Source organism: Vespula pensylvanica, chromosome 16, assembly GCF_014466175.1.
Source record: "Vespula pensylvanica isolate Volc-1 chromosome 16, ASM1446617v1, whole genome shotgun sequence".
Taxonomy (NCBI): Eukaryota; Metazoa; Arthropoda; class Insecta; order Hymenoptera; family Vespidae; genus Vespula; species Vespula pensylvanica.
The window spans coordinates 3,075,041-3,090,328 of NC_057700.1; the positions used below are offsets into that span (position 1 = coordinate 3,075,041).

The 15,288-nt window shown below is 30.1% G+C and overlaps 1 protein-coding gene across 2 annotated transcripts in view; it reads right to left on the reverse strand.

The window, feature by feature from the left end:
• Window positions 1–15,288, reverse strand: part of LOC122634862 (caveolin-3-like) — a 152,259-nt gene that overhangs the window by 109,837 nt on the left and 27,134 nt on the right. For both annotated transcript variants that reach the window (XM_043824247.1, XM_043824246.1), the window contains exon 2: window positions 13,342–13,466. The gene's annotated coding sequence lies outside the window, so the exon portion shown is untranslated. The remainder of the gene's footprint in view (window positions 1–13,341; window positions 13,467–15,288) is intronic.

The following is a 15,288-nucleotide window of genomic DNA, read 5'->3' on the forward strand; positions in this document are numbered from 1 at the left end:
CGAAAAACTGGGAATGAAGAACAACCCTTTGTGACAGCGACAAGGTGGGAGGGAAGAGGGAAATGGAGGGTGTTCTTGATGACCAAACTTTTTATGACATTGCGTAATTACTTGACGGATTAAAAGAAATTCAGAATTTTTTAATAATCATAAAATCCAAAATTTGGCTCAACGTTAAATACAAATCAAATACAAATTAATAATGAGTTTCCAAAAAAAAAAAAAAAAGAAAATAGTAAAAAAATTGAAAACTGTATCTAATAATTCCAAAAAAAAAAAAATCGGAAATAATTAACGATAAAAACCGATTATTTTTTTATTTTGTTTCGTCCAAGAAATCAGTGATTTGTAATGTGTCATTAAACTCATAAAAAGAAGTCATTGTATAAATACCATTTTAAAAGTAATCAAATAAAAAAGAAACGAAGATAGAAAGGAACGAATAGAAACAACGTTCTTTTTTCTTTTCTTCTTTTTTTTTCTATTTGATAGAAACCCCGTGATATGTGAGTCATGGGATTTGTTGATAAGTAATGTGATCTATCGCGTGTCGTCGGTCACGTACCAACGTACAAGTTCGTTTAGTTAAGAGACCAAATGAAGTCTTAATTGTACGTTCTTCGAAAATTTAGACGTTTAGATATGACGTCAGCAATCAGCTTAGAAAACCTTCCTCGTCGACGCTTAAAAGGAAATGATAAGAGATACGTATATACGAGATCTTTCGTTATTTCTGTTTTCGCTATATATTTCGTTAATTAGTGCTTGCAAAAGAAGGAAAAAAAAAGAAATAATAAGTATTATATTATTATATAACATCGAAAGGTGTCTCGACTCTTTTGTATTGAATGACTTTAAAAGATTTTAAGCGTGCATCGCAAAGTACAATTTTCTATCAATGTTAATTTATTTAAGAAGAAAGAAGAAAGAAAAAGTAATAAATAAATAAATGAATAAATAAATAACTGAATAATTCGTTGACAATTCGTGAAGTTACAAGTTTTGAAACTGCGAGATTTTTGACCAATCTGTACAATTTCAATTGAACGTAAGTTGAAAGATTAAAAAATAAGAAATACGTAAATCGTCGACGCAGAAAAAAAAAAAGAATAATTCTATTTACCTTGAACAATGAATTTGGTTCGACGGTCGTATTAGTTACGACGTGATAAGATCTCTTTGATAGCGTCTTGTCATCGCTAGTACTATAATACGAAAGGTCTTTATAAGTAGGCAGAGAAGGAGCTTCCAATCGTCGTCGTTTTACCGTTCGCAGTGGAAAAACGGCCTTCAGATTTGTCCATGAGTATGTTAGAATTTTCTTTGATCAACGTCAGCTATAACTTCGAGAATAAAACGATGGCAAAACACCTGTGGACGATCTATCGATCTTAACGCGGAGAATATGGAACCTCAGACGGAAGTCGAAAGGAAATTTTTTTTTTCTAATCGCATCTTCTCGATCTATCAAAATCTAAATTATTCTTTTAGATTCGTTTGCAATTTTTAATATTCATTTTAAATGATTGCTGGAAGATTTTCATTTGATTTTTAATTTGATCGAAGAATAAAAAAAAAAGAAAAAAGGAACTATACTTCAAACATTTTTACAATCGAATTTTGTAACAAAGCTCGATATAATAAAACTCATTATATAGTTCATATTAAAGTTCACAGGAAGCAATTTAACAATCTTTTTTTTTTTTTTGTTTTACAATAATCCGTACTTCTTTAGATCAGTTTTTATTATAAAAGTACATAAAAAGTGTATCGTGTCTAACTTATGACGAGTAGCGAGAATGTAATAAATGTAATAAATCAAATTGCAGGAGGAAAAAAGGAAAACATTCGCGACATGATACACGTAAAAAAGAAAAAAAAAAAAAAGAAAAAGAAAAAGAAAAAGAAAATAGCTTGAAACTGTACATATCTAATGCTGGGAAATAATTATTAAACGAAAATGATTAAAAAGTAACGATCTCTTTCAATGGAAATCTTTTATCATCGTAAAACCTTTTAAAGAAGTTTAAAATCAATAGATTTTTAAATGAACGAAATTCAAAAAAGCAAAGAAAATAAACGACAATGGTTGTCCCCATTTTATCGAAAAACGGTCGATTCCATTATCGATCAAAAATATGGATTCTATAATTAATTCGGACAAGGACTATTTTCTTAACGAGCCATCATCTTTACGTAACAACAATATACGTCCCCATTTTATGTAACGTTATTCATACTCGGTACTGACCTCGTACACTTACCGACTAACGCGTACCTTTCGTGATTATGCGCTTTACGAGATACGCGTTCCATAAAGACATAAAGAGAGAGACAGACAAAGAAAAGCTAAGAAATTTCTCTTATTCTGTCTCTTTCTTTCTCTTTATCTGTCTTTTTCTCTTTCGCTTCTTCTATAAATAATCTCTATAAATATACTCTATTTTTTTAAAACATAAAGAGAAAGAGAGAGAGAAAGATTTCTCTTATTTTCTCTCTCTCTCTCTCTCTCTCTCTTTCTTTCTCTCTCTCTCTCTATGTTATCAATTTATTTCTTTCTACGATTATTTCTTACTTTCTAGTTTTATTTCCATATTAGACTTTAGCCTATGAAGATTAAAGCATGTTCTATCTTTCTTTCCTTCTCTCTTTCTCTGTCGTTCTATAATGATTTTCCTACATTTTTAAAATATGAAGAAAGGAAGAGAGTAAGAGAGATTTATGTTATTCTATCTCTTTATTCATTCATTTCTTTCGTTCTACAATTACTTTCTAATTTTCTTTCCGTATTAAACTTTAGCCTATGAAGAATAAACAATGTTCTCTCTTTCTTTCCTTCTCTCTCTTTTTATAACTTCTTTCGATTTTTTATAAAACAAAAACACAAAAAGAGAGAGAGAGAGAGAGAGAGAGAGAGAGAGAGAGAGAGAGCGAAAAAGCAAGAAAATGTCTCATATTTTTTATCTATTTATCTATCTCTTTCTTTTTACTTATATTTTCCAATTTTCTTTTCACATTAAACTTTTGCATATGAAAAATAAATCTTCCTCTCTCTTTCTCTCTCTCATTCTGTTCTTATTTATCTATCTATCCATCCACCTATCTATCTATATATCTATCTATTTCTCTTTATCTATCTTTCTTGATTCCGCTTGTATCCGTCGTTAGTACCGTTAGAAGCAGCATAATTGCAAGGTGAAATGACTCGTGTCCCGTCTCTGTGATACAATGTATGTGCCATATACATAGTTGGAGGAAATGTCATTGACGATCTTATCTCGCTCGATCCGCCGTTCAATCTGTTCACCTTCGACACTACCTTCGTATCTTGGACGAAGTATCATCTATCATAATGATTTGTGTCCGTTTACACAGAACGCTAACGACCACATATTAGCTTGGTTGCAATGTTTCATAGATAGGAAATTTCTAAATAGGCCGAGTAAGTACTACCACTATTACTACTACTATTAGTTTCCCACCCCTCCACCCCAATCCTCACGTCAAACAACCCACCCACCCATTATTCAACCTTCCAAACCCTTCCTCCATCCCTATTGTTCGTTCGTTCGTTGCATTAATGATTCAATTATATTCTATGCATCAGTGAAATACGTATGAAACATTTAATCGATGATGATTTCTTTCTTGATTTTTTTATTAGAATCATCATTGATATACATTTATGTGTATACTCTGTCTCTCTCTCCCTCTCTCTCTCTCTCTCTCTCTCTCTCTCTCTCTGTCTCTCTCTCTTTCTCTCTCTCTCTGTCTCTTTCTTTCTGTCTCCTTTTCTCTCTCGAGTTTGATAGTTTTCTTTCTTCTTTCTTTCATTGTTTCTTTTGAAAGCAACTTTGCGACAAAGTTATTTCACTTTTATCTGATAAAATATTTTTATTTCGGTACTAATGTGCTATATTTAGTAATTTAATAATTTGAATATTCCAAGAACTGATTAATATTTTTCAATGATGGAGATATCGTTTTAAACAGGATTTTGGGATTTATAAGAATAAATATAGATGCGATCGCTAAATGCTTTTGTTATCGTATTTGAAAAGATAAAAATCGTTTAACTGTTTTTAAAGAAAATTAATTGTTCACGTACTTATATACATATCTATTCATCGACATACACGTATATAATGTTAATCGAAAAAATGTTTAATAGAAATGTTAAATTTTATTATCCTCATCGTTCATCGTCATCTTCATTAAAAATGTTTATTATGCGTGAGGAGATAACATGTATATACAAGTAAAAAATATAAACTTCTTTATCGCCATGTAATAAACACCATATAATACCACCACATAAAAAATCATCGTATCGAGGCAAAAACTTTGATTCGAAAAACACCAGCCTCGTAAATTTAAAAAAATTATGAAAAGTATTAAATTTCATTATCATCGTCGTTTGGCGTCATCGTGTTTATTAAAAAAAAAAAAAAATTATTATCATTATTAAACAAAGTATAAAATACATTATAAAAAAAAAAGAGAAATGAACGTCCTTCTTTGTCGCGAATAATACTTTTAAAGAATAAAAGTGGAAAAGAAATGTGAAAAAAAAAAGAAAAGATTGATTCGTACGAAATAAAACAATCTTTTTTCTTAACGTAGAACACACAGAAGTCTTTTATCTGTTATAAAAAAAGAAGCGAAGAAAAAGAAAAAGAAGAAGAAGAAGAAACGATTTAACGTACCATTAACGAGAAAATTTATTCTGATATTCAAAAAGATGGATGCATATGTATGTATAAATTACGTAGAATTTCGTTGGAGAATTTTAATGAAATAAAAGAAAAATGTTGATTTCGTCGTAAAGTTTCGGGCGAATAACAATCTCTTCTAATGCGACGGAATCATCATCCGCCTCCCTCATGTTACATAATTACGATTATACAAGAGTCGCATGCGGTCGGATCAGGGCCAACGCGCGATATTACGTAGTAAATAAATATATAATTAGGTTGGCCGCGTCGTGGACTTAATTCAAGGCTCTTCGGTCCATGACATAGAATCTCGATATTCTTGCCTATGTTTTATCGTCAAGATGTTATTATGAAATCGAGGAAGATCGATCCATCTATCTATTTATCTATATATCTATCCATCTATTTATCTATCTATTTATCTATCTACGCTGAAAATCGATCCATCGATCGATTAATAATCGATCAACTTGTTCTCATACAAACACATATACGTAGATACACACACACACACATAGATATTATTACGCACTTTGCTAGAGAATGTTAAAAAAATTTTCATGGCAGATTATATAACGTTATCTTATCTCTATGTAATTTTTCTTATTAACATTTCTTGTTTCATTCAAATATTTAAAATGGCATTTATTTAATATGCGTATATACATACATATGTATTTCGCACGTAAAAAAGTGTATCTATGCATTTTAATTCGCAGATAATTATTATAAAATTTGCAATAGTATATAAATATTTAAAGTGAATATTAATATCTCTTGTTAATAGATGTATTTTATTTATACGTTTATACGAATCGGATATTAAATTTCGAATTATTTATAGTTAAATATTTAAGACGCATATCTTGTGATATTTATTAATACATACGCATTAGATATTACATTTGAAATTATATTCAAATACGTAAGATGCTCATATGTATATATATATATATATATATATATATATATATATATTTCCTAAAAATATGGATTTCATTTATATGTATATACACCGAGCGTTCATGACGAAGCGTTACAAATTTTTATTTTTATATTTTTAAGAAAATATTATGCAGCCACGATTTGTCAACTTCATTTCTTTTTCTTTTTTTCACATAGAAACTAACACTTTTTATAACGACAAAACATGTACAAAAGAACGAATTTTTCTTTTAAAATCGATATTCATACATATTATATAATACTGTTATTTATTTTATATTATAATGCATATATATATATATATTATTTCTGTTAAATTATATTATTTATTTAGATAGAAAAAAAAATTGAAAAAATCCAATGCTATTTATCCAAACGATCGAATATGCACAACATCGGTTTAATACATACCTAGTTCAGAAACAACTCGAAAGAATCCCATAGTGATCCACTATGAGAGAAGCCAGCACAGTCTCGTTAAAATTCGCAGCAACGTAGCCGACAAACGAGCGATATTTCAAGCGGCCGTTGATGTTAGAGATCTTCTCATTCGCGGCACGAGCTTTTAAAGCATTGAACGATGGATTCCTTTTAAAATCGCAAAACGACACTCGTTCTTTTCTTTCGAGGCGCCAAGTCACGTCCCGCGAAAGGCGTTGTAGGAACGCGTGTCACAAAGCGAAATTATTTTTCCCCTTCGTGGCACGCGAATCCCAGGATTTTTTACACATTTGTTTCATTAATTCGAAGAAAAAATGAAAAAATAAAATTTTTCTCTCTTTCTCTCTCCCTCTCTCTATTTTATTAATATTATTATTATTTTTTATGATTCTTCGTTCGTTCGTTCGTTAGTTCGTTATTTTTCTTTTTTTTTTTTTCTTCTTCTCTAGCCAAAATATCTCTAGATTCACACGTAACGTCATTTTATAATATTAATATCTTGTTGTTTATCACAACGAAAAATAAATTCACGCGTTGAAGACAATTTTGGGTATATCAAATAAATTATTATATTATGTAGATACGATTAATTATTTATTCTAGATATTGACGTTCTATTAACTAAAACTATGCAAACATTAAAATATTTATATCGAGTTTCATCGTAATAAATTAATTCGTTCGCTTTTTTTTTTTCTTTATTTTATTTCTTTAAGATCTCTGTTTCAAATAAATATAGATAGGGTTAATATTACAATATATATTATAATTTTAATATTAGAATCATATACGATAATTTTATAAAAATTATTTTATAAAAAATAATATAATGTGTAACATTTAAATACTTATTTATAATATACATATATATATATATATGTAAATGTGTATAATAATAAATAAAAGTTATACTATTAATTTAAAATTCCTTCTTTTATATTTCAAAATAAATTTTTTTTTCCTTATTTCGTCCTATCGAAAGAAGAGAAAGAAAAAAATAAAATATAAAAATAAAATAACAAAACTCCCAGAGAAAAAGAAGAGAATTTATCTGCTGACGTGTTACGACGTACTGCGGATCAATGCGGCAACAAAACAGCGATAAGGAAACCCGTAGAAAAATAACAAGTTGAATGGCCGACTCTTTAAAAATAATTTTAATCTTCTTATCTTTCGTTGGTTAATTTTGATTTGCCGATTAAATCTCGTAACTTATGATACTATCAAAATGACAAATATTATCTTTACGATATTTAAGATATTTAAGATATATTATGGTTTCTATTTAAATATTTTTTTGTATTATTACATTTAAACAACTATACACATATATATATATATATATATATATATATATATGTATATACTTGTTTAACTTATATCATTACTTTCATATTTGTATTATATTATCATTTATTATTATTTCATTATTATATATTATCTAACATTTTTATATTGTTGTATACTATTTAATATTTTTATATAATGTTATATAAAATTTATATTATTATTAAATAATCCAAATAATACATTAATCGTATATATATTCAGTACCTTTTTATTAAAAAAACTCAGCTTATTGACCAACCCAATACATTTTGTATTTCAATATTGCATCAGAAAAAGAATTCAAATACCATAGAATATTTATGTATATTCTTATATAGAAACAGAGGGGAATAACTTCTCGATCTTTTTAGAAGCAATATAGATATATATACCCATATAAAAATGGTCACATGCACATACACAAAATTCATTTTTATCCATAAATTTCTAGAATATTAGAAAGAAGAGAGAACATTTATGGCATATCTGATAATAAAAGAAAATGTTAATATATATTATTATTATTGTTAATAATATTTATTATTTAAATTTGCATAGCTTAAAAGTTGCATTTATAATACAAAAAAAGAAATGTTCATTTGATATTTAATATTTACTTTGATATTAACTTAGGATTACCTTGAGAGAGAAAAAGAGAGATAGAGAGAAACAAATAACTAAATTAAAATCAGAAAAATATTAAAGCGAATATAAAAACAGAAGGATAAAAAAGAATGTTAAATCGTATAGAGAAGAAAAGAAAAGAAAAAAAAAAAGAAACAAACAGAAAAAGAAAACGAAGGACAAACAAAAATCAAGTGCATCGATCGAGCTTAGAATCGTTGCTAATGTAATACTTCGAGAAAGAAAAAGAAAAAAAAAAGAGAGGGAGAGAGAGAGAAAAAGCGATACAAGAAATAAAAGGAGAAAGAAAGAAAGAAAGAAAGAAAGAAAAAAAGAAAGAAAGAAAAGAAAATGGCAAAGCCAGTAAAAGAAAAAAAAAAAAACAAATCACAAAGAAAAAGAGAAAATATGCGGAGGTGATATCTCGTTTGAAGTAAGTCGTCTCGGTCGCTTGGTTAAAATTAAATACCTTAACCAGATTACCTTGCTTGCGAAGTTACGTTTATCTATCCTCTTCCGTAAACGGTGATACCGGAATCACGATGAGAAACAAAGAAAGACGAATCCGTATTCCGCACGATCGAGCGAATCGCGTCATCGTTCTCGGACGTGCTGCTGTGCTTGGCTCGGTTGGCATTTAAAGAAATCGATTCATGGAATAAATGTAAATTTATCGAGAGCGAGTTTAACATCGTCGACGTTATATTTACGCGTTATCCTTTATATATATATATATATATATATATATATATATATATATATTTCTCTCTCTCTTTCTCTATCTCTTTTTTCTCTCTGTCTTTCTCTCTCTCTCTCTCTCTCTCTCTTACTGTTTCTATCTCAAGTAGATGCTATCGAGAAAAGAAAATGTGACACCCACCCGAACGACATTCCTTTGGCTTTATTTAAAACGTTATTGATAGCTGTAAACGTTTAATTAATTAATTAATTAATTAATCAATTAATTAATGAAGCAATTAATTTCTTTAACAAATCCAACACCCCATATAACGCCACGAAAATACCATCCGTTTGTTTCAAGTAACTCAACATTGATTTCGATGACGTACGAAATTTCTTTTTTCTTATCTTTTTACTTTTATTTGTTTCTTCTTTCGTATCATCCCGTATCACTTTTTAATTTATTTCTTTCTATCTTTCTTTCTACTCGTCTATTTTTCTTTTTCTTTTTCTTTCTTTCTCTCTTTCTTTTTTTATTCGAATCGAATCAATCCTTCGATCAAATAAAAAAAAGAAAGGAATGAGTCGTCCTCTAAGAAAATAAGAAAACAAAAAAACACCAGCCATTTTAATTCCACCCCTCCACCCCATTCCCTGTCTCTTCTTAATCCTACGTGAAATCTATAAAATGAAAAAGAAAAAGAAAAAGAATAATACAGAGAATAAATTCCTATTTATTTTTACAAATAGGTAGATTGGTTTATACCTGCTTCGACGAATATAATACCCTGCGTATTTATACATTTACGTTATATCATAGCCGTAAATAACGAATATATCTGCCGTATATATCCCGTATCTATCTTACAAATGATATTAATTAATATCGAAGATCATATTTCTCCTACGTTTATTTATTACCAAAACCCTATAATCTCGTTTCTTTCCAATATCACTTTTTCTCTACCTATCTTCGTTTCGCAATCATCGCTAACTCCATTTTCTTTCTTACGGAATACATAACAATATACATGACAATAGATTTTATTCGCGATTTAAAACACAGAGAAAAGTCCAAGAAAAAGAAAAAGAAAAAGAAGAAGAAGAAGAAGGTAACTAAGTAAATAGCATGCTAGTTTGGCGGAGCCACTGAGAAAGAGAAAAAGAGAAAGAGAGACAGAGAGAGAGAGAGAGAGAGAGAGAGAAACAGAGAAAGCAATGAGAAAAAAAGAACATAATATATGTATACTTGAAAGAGCGTGGGCTTGTTGGTGTGTAAGAGAGAGAGAGAGAGAGAGAGAGAGAGAGACTGAGAGAAAGAGAGAGAGAGAGAGAGAGACTGAGAGAAAGAGAGAGAGAGAGAGGGGAGGGAAAGAAAAAGAAAAAGAAAAAGAAAAAGAAAAGGAAAAAGAAAGAAGAAGAAGAAGCAGAAAAAAAGGAAAGAAAGAAAGAAAGAAAGAAAGAGACTCCACACGGCTAGTGTGATGGCCAGGAGAGGAGGGTAAAGGAAGGAGGGAGGTGGGCCTTGGGCAGGCTGTCCTTGACTCAGCACAGTTACCCCGGCTCGAAGTGTGACGTCATTCTGCATAACTCGCCTAATTGCATCGTTGCTGCTGCTGCCGCTTGCTGCACTCGCGAGAGTCATCCCCACTCCGTTTTTCTATCCCTCCCTTCCCCAACTCCTCCCTATATCCCCACTATTCTTTTCTCTCTTTCTCTCTCTCTCTCTCTCTCTATTCTCCCCACTCGCATCCCAACTCAGCACCACTCCTTCCATTCCTTCTACTATCTTCGTCTCTCTTCTTTCTTCCATTCGATTCAGGATAGCGTTAACCAGCCCATCTTCGTTTTCTATTTGTCTCTTTCTTTCTCTCTTTTTCTCTTTCTCTCTTTCTTGATTTCTTTCCTTTTCGTCGCAGCCATTTTATTTGAACGTTATGAAAGCATTCGTCGATTCTTAAATTATCAATTAGAATGACGGAAAAAGAGAGAAATTTGTAAATAATACAAATAGCAGTGTAACGATCGTCGTTTCTAATGTTCGAACGAACGAAATGGAAATCAAAATTATTCGAATTTTTAATCTCCTTGTTTTTTTTTTCTTTTTTTTTTTTTTTTTGTTTTGTTTTGTTTCTTTTTCGTCTTTTTTCTTCGAGATAGCAGCAGCTCGTTACAGAGCAAGCCGATGTTACGTTATACACTTTGAAAACTATATTTTACATCGTGGTTTATTTTATTATACAAACAATTTCGATTGTAAATATTTTGTATCTTGGAAAATTTATTTTGACTTCTTATATCTCTTCTTTTCTTTTTCTTTTTTTTTTTTTTTTGTTAATAATTTTACTGACGGACTTGGACAAATTCATCTTACATCATCTTAGATTTATATTATATTAAAAACAAAAAAAAAATGCAAGCAGGTGTACATTTAAAAAAATTTAACATACACTAGTATTTCTTAGACCTGTTTAAAAACAAACAAAAAAATCTGTTTATGCATTTAGAAAAATGTACTTCGCAAAAAGAGAAAGAAAAAAAAGAAAGAAGAAAAACGAAAGCTTCCAAAATATCAATTAATAAATCTGACGAGTTACAAATGTGAGAAGAATCAATTCAAACCTCGACAAGATCTCTAGACTGGAATTATTCGATAATTTGATAATTTTAAAATAACTCTAAATGAATTCTTTTGCTCTCGATCGACGAGGATATATCGTATCGAGAAAAATGGAGGTCCGACGTTCCTTATCGTTCCTTATCGTGACGAGAAAAGAAATAAAAAGTAAAAAAAAAAAAAAAAAAGAAAAAGACAAGAAAAAAGGAGAAAAGAAGAGAAGAGAAAAGAAAAGAGAAGAAAAGAAGAAGGTATTGAAGGTGGTGGATAAGACCGAGACAAGCGTAAAATTCATTCTCCTTACGTTCCATCCTTCGTCAAGGTTCAATACGAGCACTGACGTTAAAGGAGACGAGTCGCGACAAAACGATCGTTCGTCTGAACTCGCTTACGTCGTGTCCTGCACATTCGCAATCGGCTATTCGCTCTTTAACGTGCAAGGTAGACGATCTCTTGACACGTGTTCGCACGCGCGAACCGTTTCCACTACGTAAATATCTCTCGCTGAACAAGCGAATTCACAATCTGCCAATTGTGGTTTAAGCAAAACTTTGAAAACGTTCGTGCTTCGAGTTATTTCTTTCTTTAAAAAATAAAAAAAAAAAAAAAGAAAGGAAATAGAAGAAAAGAATTGACCCCAGAAAAAAAAATTTGTCGCAAAGCAAAAGCGTGAATTTTAAATCAATGAGAGTAAAAGTAAAAATTATGTTATATTAATTTCATGAACGACCGAGTTAATTAAATAATAGACATTATCTCATCGACTAACTCAACGAAATAAAGTTTTATTCCAAGCTATTCGTTTGTTGTTTATATTATAATAGAATCGATTCGTTCTTGATTCATTGATAATTTATAAAATATATAAATGGTCATAAAAATTAATTATAATTTGTTCGATTTCACAACTACACCTTATATTACGTACTGTTATATATAATATTTATAGACGAATGTAAGGATAAAAAAATATGTACTATGATAACACGTATATAACATATGATATAATAAATATACATAATACTTAACGAAAATGCAAATATATAGAAAAAAAAAAACTAGTATACTATGTACGTTATAATATACTCAAATAATCTGTATTACACTACAATAATATTTAACATATATACATATCTGCTTACATATTACAACAAACTACATGCACACGTATAAAAGACGATAACTATCAAGAAAAAAAGAACAAAAAAAGAAAACAACTGTCAATTAAATATCGAATCGATATCCAAAAACCGATCCATACTTAACTATATCGAGACAAGTATCATCGACCTTCGTAACTATAAATAACAATTAAAATGCTAGATTTCTATAATCGTCGATAGTTGTCTTCGATTATCTCTGAGATCTAGGAGAATGGAACGAAGTATTATACCATATACACCGAGACCCATGAAATGCATAATGATAGGTATCCACGTACGTAACGTGCATACATAGATATACTCTGATATTAGTCGGTGAATCCGGATGAAGTCATCCACAGGTATAAAGCGATATCGGTATTTAACGCGTTAGAAGAGCCGTTGTTCGGAAACGTTAAGTTTCTCTTCGAGAAAAGTTTCTTCTTCTCAGCTCGACCTCGTACGAGTTCGACCCTGGAGAATAGCCTCTTCTCTCTCTCTCTCTCTCTCTCTCTCTTTCTTTTTTATTTACTTATTTATTTATTTATTTTTTATTTCCACCTCTTCCTCCTCCTCTTCATCTTCTCTCTCTCTCTCTCTCTCTCTCTCCTGCTCGTTTCACTTGAAGAAATTAAAAAAAAAAAAAGAAAAGAAAAAGAAAGATAGCAGCCACGTTGTGTGCAGTATCGCTTGCGAACCTGAATCGATGAAACGATGTGCGTACTCTAACACATGCATTGTACAAGCTCATACATGGATATATATATATACACACGTACATATATTTATATATATATACACATTCACGAGTACATAGCATACTACGTGTAATAGTACGAAGGCTTACATGTCGTTAGCGAGGAAAGGCAGCTGAGATCGGAAGAGAGGAGTCATCGACTTGCATTCGGCTTGGCCTTCGGCGATTAGCAAACTCCGCGTCGAGCTCGATCAGGCGGGAGGCAAGTTTCCCTGCTGGATATATGAATGCGATATAAACAACCGAAGCACTTCGTGGCATCTGCTCTCGATCTCGAGGCTCTTTACATAGTATATTCTTCGATGATACATATGTACGTGGGGTACGTGTGTACGTACGAAGGAAAAAAAGAACAAAATAAGAAAAGAAATTGGAACGAATCGAATCTGAATACAATGGAATGTTATAAATTTTCTTATCGTTTTACAACGATAGGTTGTACGATAGATCAAACAGCTCGAAAATTTCTTTCGCGAAATTCTTTACTCAACGTAATATTAGAAACTTCGAGTACAGGGGATAGGATTTTACGTTTCATATTTTTTAAGTTTATGTACGTAGAAACAATTAGTTCCTGGTTGTATTGAATTTATATAGGGTGTATACCAATTTAACTCGATAATTTCGAATATCTCTTTCTTGTTTTGAATGATAGGAGAAATATGTATTGAGAAATAAAAAAAGAAAAGAATTGTTTGCTACAAAAGGAGATATAGTATGATATGGAAATATATTTTTCTTTTCATGAAAATGATTCTTTGAGATATCAAGGTCGTTGGTTTGTTTCTTTTTGTTCTTCTTTTTTTTTTTTAAGCGGTATATTTTCGTTATCATAATGCGATAATTCGTAAGACAAACAAATAGGGGGTTTGCAATTATTTTCATTTTTTCTTTTTTGTTAATAAAATAACACCTCTTTTTAGGTCATGGTTATCATACATTATCATAGTTAATGTTCGATATATAATGCAATTCTTTCCCATATTAACACGTTTTCTAAAACGTTCAATCACAAACTCGTAATACTAGTTTTGTAATATCCATTGTGAAATTACAGCGAATACTATAATGACGCGTCCTTTTATGTCTTGCACGCTAATAGCTTGTTCAAGGTAAACTTCACCTTTTATTCTACCCCCTAAAAATGTTTTCATTTATATATATATATATTTTTTATTATTTAATTATATTAAATTTCTATTTATTATGATTTATAGAGTATTTAATAACGATCGTGACTTAAAAGATATATCATTTCGCTATTACATTTTTTATTGAATTTTCCATTGAAAAGTGATTCTTTTTTCGCACAAAATCAAAAATCGTATACTCTGAAATAGTTTCTTTACTGCATATGTGTCATAATATGTTAACAAATACGTATCTCTTCATTTAAAAAGAAAAAAAAAACAAAGAAGAAACAGAAAAAACAAGTGATCTTGATATCTCATAAACGTGGCCTTCAAAAAAAAAGAAAAAAAGACAGGAAAAGATATGTATCTACGTCATTGTATGGCTCTCTTTAAAAGCAAACAATATTTGTCCTTAAACATATTTCATTATATTATCAGAAGCAATATGAAGACATTCAAGGTATTTAAGTAAAATGGGCCACCCTGTATATTAATACCTTGGCCTCAAATAACGAGCCTGACTCGACATGGTGATCTAATGTCAAAGTATACAATGACGATTTACACACGTCACAATATTACGTTTGTAGTACTATAGTAATCATATCCGTACAAAAAAGAGAAAAGAAAAAAAAAGAAATAATCTGAAACAAATCATACGTAATACGTCATACATTAAATCATAAGTCGACCTAATTAACTCGAAGATATTTCCTAGTACACAAGTAGAAATTGTCGATATTAGTAAAAAAAGAAAAAGACAAAGGAAGAAAAAAGAAACGAACAAAAAAAATGATTTAAGATTTAAATGGATGAGAGAAGTTTCTTAAGATCCTTACGTTATACGATTCCAAATCTTCGAAAATGTTTTATCACTGAATAAATGATAAGAGATTAGGAATGA